A 7,979-nucleotide genomic window follows, 5' to 3' on the forward strand; every position below is an offset into this window, starting at 1 on the left:
GTCTATGGAACAGATTTCCCAAAATCAGGAGAATGAACACAGTAAGGAGCTTACATAGTTTTTTTAGCTCACCTGGCCTAAAAGGCCATGTGAGCTTTTCTCATCACTTGGCGTCCGTCGTCGTCGTCGTCGTCGTCGTCGTCGTCGTCGTCGTTAACAATTTTTCAAACATCTTCTCCTCTGAAACTACTGAATGGATTTGAATGAAACTTAGCATGATTGTTCCTTAAATTATCCTGCACAAAGTGTGTGCTTCGATTTTTGATCCGTCAAAAAACATGGCCGCCGTTACTTAAAATAGAACATAGGGGTCAAATGCAGTTTTTGGCTTATATCTCAAAAACGAAAGCATTTAGAGCAAATCTGACATGGGGTAAAAATGTTCATTAGGTCAAGATCTATCAGCCCTGAAATTTTCAGATGAATCAAACAAACCATTGTTGGGTTGCTGCCACTTAATTGGTAATTTTAAGGAAATTTTGCAGTTTTTGGTCATTATCTTGAATATTATTATAGATAAAGATAAACTGTAAACAGCAAAAATGATCAGCAAAGTAAGATCTACAAATAAGTTAATATGACCAAAATTGTCAATTGACCCCTTAAGGGGTTATTGTCCTTTAATGACAATTTTTCACAATTTGTTCATCACATTTGCTAACTTTAAAAAATCTTCTCCTCTGAAACTACTGAATGGATTTGAATGAAACTTAGCATGATTGTTCCTTAGATTATCCTGCACAAAGTGTGTGCTTCGATTTTTGATCCGTCTAAAAACATGGCCGCTGTTACTTAAAATAGAACATAGGGGTCAAATGCAGTTTTTGGCTTATATCTCAAAAACGAAAGCATTAAGAGCAAATCTGACATGGAGTAAAATGTTCATTAGGTCAAGATCTATCAGCCCTGAAATTTTCAGATGAATCAAACAAACCATTGTTGGGTTGCTGCCACTTAATTGGTAATTTTAAGGAAATTTTGCAGTTTTTGGTCATTATCTTGAATATTATTATAGATAAAGATAAACTGTAAACAGCAAAAATGATCAGCAAAGTAAGATCTACAAATAAGTTAAATGACCAAAATTGTCAATTGACCCCTTAAGGGGTTATTGTCCTTTAATGACAATTTTTCACAATTTGTTCATCATATTTGCTAACTTTAAAAAATCTTCTCCTCTAAAACTACTTAACCAAATTCAACCAAACTTCAACTGAATGATCAGTAGGGTGTATAAAATAAAGTTTGTGCTTTATTTTTTATTTCGTCAAAAAACATGGCCGTCATGGCTAAAAATAGAACACAGGGTAAAATGCAGTTTTTGGCTTATATCTCAAAAACTCCAGCATTTAGAGCAAATAAGACAAGAAGTTAAAGTATTTATTAGGTCAAGGTCTACCTGTCCTAAAATTTTCAGCCGAATTGGGTAACTGGTTTTTCAGGTATAATGCCCCTGAATTGATGATTTTAAAGAAATGTTGCAGTTTTTGGTTATTATCTTGAATATTATTATAGATACAGAAAAACTGTTAATAGCAAAAATGTTAAGCAAAGTAAGATCTACAAATAAGTCGATGTGACCAAAATTGTCAATTGACCCCTTAAGGAGTTATTGCCCTTTAAAGACTTTTTTCACAATTTGTTCATCATGTTGACTTACTTTAAAAAATCTTCTCCTTTGAAACTGCTGTATCAATTTCAGCCAAACTTAGGCTAAATGAGTTTCAGAGTATCTAGTATAAATTTTATATTTCATTTCCTTGTATGTCAGAAACATAGCTCCTATGGCTAAAATAGAACATAGGAGAAAATGATTTTTTTTTTGCTTTTGAAGAAAATAGGACGATTCAAAGAACATTTAAATAAATTGAAAAGCCAAAATAATCATTGATGAGAGATTTAACCAAAAAAAATAAGGTGAGCGATTCGGGCTCTTGAGAGCCTCTTGTTTACATTATACGAGACATACTGATTCTAATTTTAACGGTTGGCAGCGTTGTTGATAATTTGTTTAAAGTTTTATATTTCATAATAAAATTAACGGTACCAATTTTCTTGCACCAGATGCGCATTTCGACAAAACATGTCTCTTCAGTGATGCTCGTGGCCAAAATATTTGAAATCCAAAGCTTATATAAAAGATGAAGAGCTATAATCCAAAAGGTCCAAAAAGTATAGCCAAATCCGTGAAAGGAATCAGAGCTTTGCATGAGGGAGATACATTCCTTAATTTATAATAATTTCTATCATTTTGTAACAGTAAATTTTAATAACACAAAAAATCCGTATTTTCATGCCAGCACCGAAGTACTGGCTACTGGGGTGGTGATACCCTCGGGGACTAATAGTCCACCAGCTGAGGCATCGACCCAGTGGTAGTTATAAAATTAACAGTACCAATTTTCTTGCACCAGATGCGCATTTCGACAATACATGTCTCTTCAGTGATGCTCGTGGCCAAAATATTTGAAATCCAAAGCTTATATAAAAGATGAAGAGCTATAATCCAAAAGTTCCAAAAAGTATAGCCAAATAAGTGAAAGGAATCAGAGCTTTGCATGAGGGAGATACATTCCTTAATTTTTAATAATTTCTATCATTTTGTAACAGTAAATTTTAATAACACAAAAAATCCGTATTTTCATGCCAGCACCGAAGTACTGGCTACTGGGGTGGTGATACCCTCGGGGACTAATAGTCCACCAGCAGAGGCATCGACCCAGTGGTAGTAATAAAATTAACGGTACCAATTTTCATAAGATACACATTTTTAAAGATTTTATTGATCATATCTTGTATATTCATGCCGTATGTTATGTTATGTTATGTTGCCACATGTGGAGCAGGATCTGCTTACCCTTCCGGAGCACCTGAGATCACCCCTAGTTTTTGGTGGGCTTCGTGTTGTTTATTCTTTAGTTTTCTATGTTGTGTTATGTGTACTATTGTTTGTCTGTTTGTCCTTTTCATTTTAAGCCATGGCGTTGTCAGTTTATTGTCGATTTATGAGTTTGACTGCCCCTCTGGTATCTTTTGTCCCTCTTTTATAAAGTTTCTGTTTTGCGTATATCTATTTAAGAGTTTTAACGTTGATTTCTCATTCATTATGAGTAATAACTGTATTGGGTATACACGTATTTATAGTTTAATTGCAATATATAGTACCTATTAATATAGGGTTCTTTTCCACCTTTTCTTAGCCTTCTTCAGTTACATACGTTTTTATGATAAAAATAGACAATACATTGAAAAGTGTAAGTGTCAGTCTGGTAGGTTTCATATTTTTGGCATTGACACAATTTTTATGCTTCATCGTTGAGGGTTCAATATTCTTAATTATGTCCGTATTTCAGATACTATAAGAAAATTGTCAACTGTAAAATGTATTTGGTTTATTGAATGCATTTTATAGGGAAAATGCAGGATACTTCATTGATTTATGTAAGTGTATGTTATATTTGGGAAAAACTTTGACTCTTTTAAGAATCAACATCAATCATTATCGGTTAAGCAAACGACACATTTTACCGTGCCCACTTTTGTATGTTATGTAAATATTTCATGTATTGATGTAAGTGGCAATTCTGTAAATATAGACAATGCAATTTCCCATTGAAATTCATTTTTGGCTTAAACTGTACCACTTTTATTATAAAGTTTCGTAAAAAGTATATATCCTACAATGGAAAGCTCATATGCACTACTACTGTTTTTTAAAGTTCAAAATAAAGTGTTATGCGGAATATTTTTAACATTTATATGTTTTAACATATCCCCCAAAATTCGAACAGTTTGAACTTATACTAAAATTTTGTACAACCCCTCCCTTCCCTTTTGGTCTTCCGCATATTTCAATTCGACCGCTTTGTATGTTTATATTTAATGGAACTATATCCAAGTTATATCTTTACAAGATGGAACATAGATATCGTATCTAGAAATCAAGGTTAAATAAAACAAATTATATATGGATGTTATATATCAGTCATAAAAGAGTCGAGGAAAATGCCTCTGGAACGATGTGTCTGTATGCATTTAGGTTTTAAAGCTCAAATTGTGTGATGCTTGCATCGAATGATAGTCATTTATATGTAGCAGAAAATCGATATCATACAGTTTCTATAGTTCATAAATTATTTCTATGAAAGCTTTCGAGACGCCATCACAAGTTTGTTTAGATGTGTCAATTGTCGTAACCACGAGCATATTTTATTTTCCCCATTGAATCTGACCTACCGAATTTGACTTATCACCGGATTTATACTTATACGAGCAACAGAACGGGTGTCACATATGAGGCATAATCTGCTTGCCTCTCCCGAGCACTTGAGATCATCCGTAGTTTTGCTAAGTTTTATGTTCTGTGTTGTTTTAGTCTTATTGTGTTTGTTGTGATTTGTATACTGTTGTTTGTCTTATTTGTCGTTATTCGTTTATTGCCATTACATTGTCAGTACGATTTAGACTTGTGAGTTTGATGATCACTTGGTTTACTAGTACTTATGGTAATAACTGATAAGTTGAATTTGACCAAAAACGCACACCTTACACGCTAAATTATAGAGTTGGTATATATATTTGATTGGTATTTATAGCCAATGTGTCAATCTAACTGCTGGTGGATGTTTTGTAGTCGAGGTTATTACCAGACTAGTTTTCAGAACTCCTTTGGCGACACAAATATTGAATCAGTTATGGTTTTGTCAATTCTCTTTTCTTGAAATGAATGTTTAAATCGTTTGCAACACTGCGATTTTTTTTTCCTTCAGATACAGATTGCGTTTTGTAGACTACCACAACTTTTTTTTTGGAAAGCTTTGCTTTGTGATTACTTCATCTTGATATTGATTTTCTTTTCGAACTGTTTAAAAGAGGGACGGAAGATACCAAAGGGACAGTCAAACTCATAAATCTAAAACAAACTGACAACGCCATGGCTAAAAATGAAAAAGACAAACAGAAAAACAATAGTACACACGACACAACATAGAAAACTAAAGAATAAACAACACGAACCCCACCAAAAACTAGGGGTGATCTCAGGTGCTTCGGAAGGGTAAGCAGATCCTGCTCCACATATGGCACCCGTCGTGTTGCTTATGTGATTACAAATCCGGTAAATAGTCTAATTCGGTAGGTCATATTCATGAAAGGGAAGGGGATTGTAGTTACGACGTAAGGAACATATCCGATATCATTTGTGAAACGGTTATTCCATAACGGTCAACCAACTCGTGATGGCGTCCGTAAAATTTACGAAGGGATGATTTCAACTTCACCATTTGGAACTCTTGGTTTAATAGCTTCCTTGTGAGCAGAAAACCTCTATCAAGAAAATCATGATAGGAAATGCAAGCACGGGAATATCGTATCAATTGGGAGATATATACCCCGTATGCAGGTGCTGCTGGAATGTTGCTACTTATAAATGGAAAGTTCACAATTGGAAAGCTGAAATCATCTCTTTTGTCGTAAAGTTTTGTTTTCAACCGACCCTCATTGTCAATTTCTAGATGTATAAATTCGAATGTCACTGACGAGTCTTATGTTTACAAAAATAAAATCTGGTGTATCAAATTATTAACCTGGTTTCTTTTATCAGTTTATATGGCCAGGACGCTGTTCGAAAGGGGCATTTAGTGTTACCCTTGATCGCCCGTCCGTTCGACCGTCCCATTTTCGTTTCCGATCATTACCGTAAGTTTGCCTTATCCAATTTTTATGAACTGCTAAGAACCAAAATGTGCAGACAGAGTACGTGTTTTGGGAAGCTTTCTATAGTTATGCCAATTATAACTTTGTTTTATTTCCGCACTCTTACGTAGAAAAAAAGAATAATCACAAAAATACTAAATTCCAAGGAAAATTCAAAACGGTCCATAATCAAACGACAAAATCAAGTCATGAAACCAATCAAACGAATGGACAACAACTTTCATATTCCTGACTTGGTACGGGAATTTTCAAAGGTAGAAAATAGTGAATTCGACCTGTAGGTTGCTTTATGAAAACCTTATGATTCTCATGCACAATATTAAGAACCAAAACTTGCAAACAGAGTTCGATTCGGTCAGGAAGTTATTTGCCATTCTAAAGAAATGCATCCCTTAACTTGGAAAATTGCAAAGCTTGAACGTGAGCATTCACGTCCTTTAAAAATTGAAATTCAGGACACGAACACGCCTACTTCGTAACGAAATATAGATTCTTACAGAAATGCAACAGCATTATTTCATTGAAATTCTAGACGTTTTGATGGAATAATAATTAGTAGAGTTTAGTAATGTGATGTTACAACAAGCAATAGGTATTTTTATTTGTTTCAATGTGCAACCCTACGGATCAATTTGTTTTAATATGTATTTTTCAAACAAAGCAGAATTCGTTCAAACCAGTAAGACATAAAGAAAAAGTATCGAGTTCGTTAATTTCACTTTCAAATATTTTTTTAATATTTAACCCAATAACCCATGACGTTTCAGTGAGTACGTGCAACTCGTGCATCCTGGAGAGCTTGCAATTAAGGCAATACCGGAAACAAGAGCGTCTACTTTTAATCTAGAAGTTTTCTTGAAAGTGAAAAAAACATTTAAATTGGGAAATTAAGGATAGTTCTTGAACTAGAAGGTCTTGGTCATATCTGGATGTTTTGCAAGTGACACGAAAAGTGCGACGTCAAACTAGGAACTGTTACAACAATGATTGTTCAAGTTTTGAAATTGTCAGCATCTCATTCATAAGTAGTTGCACAAATATCATTGCCTAACCGAATAATTACTGAAATCGAATCTACACAAGTTTTATAGTATCAATTAGGACTTGTGTTTCGTTGTCTTACTTTTGGTGCATTTATGAACGAGATACATATTTGGTACTATTAAATCATACAAAACCAGAAGTGATAGTTGAAGGAGAGACCACCTTTAATGTAAAAATAATCTTGTCCATTAATTCTACATTCACGTGCAGACTCGGATGAATACACATTATTATATGGCACCATTATATTCATATTCAAATTTAAAACCCTGTTCATTATGTAACAATAACTTAAATGCGATTTTGAAAAGAATAGTTTCTGCATTTTGAATTTCATATGTAATTATCAAAGCACACACACTTGCCAATAGTAATACGGCGTGTACAACATGTGGAGAAGGAGCTAGTCCCCTGCCCTCCCCTTTCCTGAACATCAATCATCAACGCTAGTTTTAGCGAAATTAATACGCATCCTGAAGCTCTTCTATGTAATGTTTTGTAGACTGCTGATTGTCTTTTGGTCGTTTTGAATACTGCATGCATTGTCGGTTTTCTTCGACTTTTTGATTGTCGCTGTTGTATCTTGTGTCTCTTTTTTAAAGCATGGAGATCTTTGGAATCAAAAAAAAATTAGCTCGTTTTGTGAGATGAGTCAATTGAGTGGTGCATACTCCTATGTTGCCTTTTTTTTGGTCCGATAGGAATTTGCTTTTTAAGGCATATTGTGAAAAAGCAACATTACCTTGTGGAATAGATTTTATCTATGTTATTCACATATTATTTAAATGAATTGTAGATGGTAAACCAAAACTCGATCCAAAATCTACAAACAGTTGATCTGCAATCATCAAACTAAACGTTTCTCATTTCCCATTTGATATTTCTCTCTTGCAATAAACATTTGACAGTCTACGTTTGCATGTTTTACTTCAAAGAAGGGATAGAAAAGTATAAATTTGAAACTGAGAAACGTCAACATGGAACTGAAAAAATGTCAATTTGAACTAAAAAATCTGTGAACTAATAAAGGTCAGTATTTTACTCCTTTTGTTATAACAAGGAACAAGCAATCACATTTGAAGTTTGATTTAAAAAACTATTTTATAAAAAACCCAAACATATATAAGGATCTTAGTTACAACTTGTCTTTTTTTGTATTTATTATTGTCGCCTAATTAACAGTTATAAAACGATTTAAATAAACTGAATCAAATCTTAGG

This window comes from Mytilus edulis, chromosome 2 (assembly GCF_963676685.1).
Source record: "Mytilus edulis chromosome 2, xbMytEdul2.2, whole genome shotgun sequence".
In the NCBI taxonomy this organism is placed as follows: domain Eukaryota; kingdom Metazoa; phylum Mollusca; class Bivalvia; order Mytilida; family Mytilidae; genus Mytilus; species Mytilus edulis.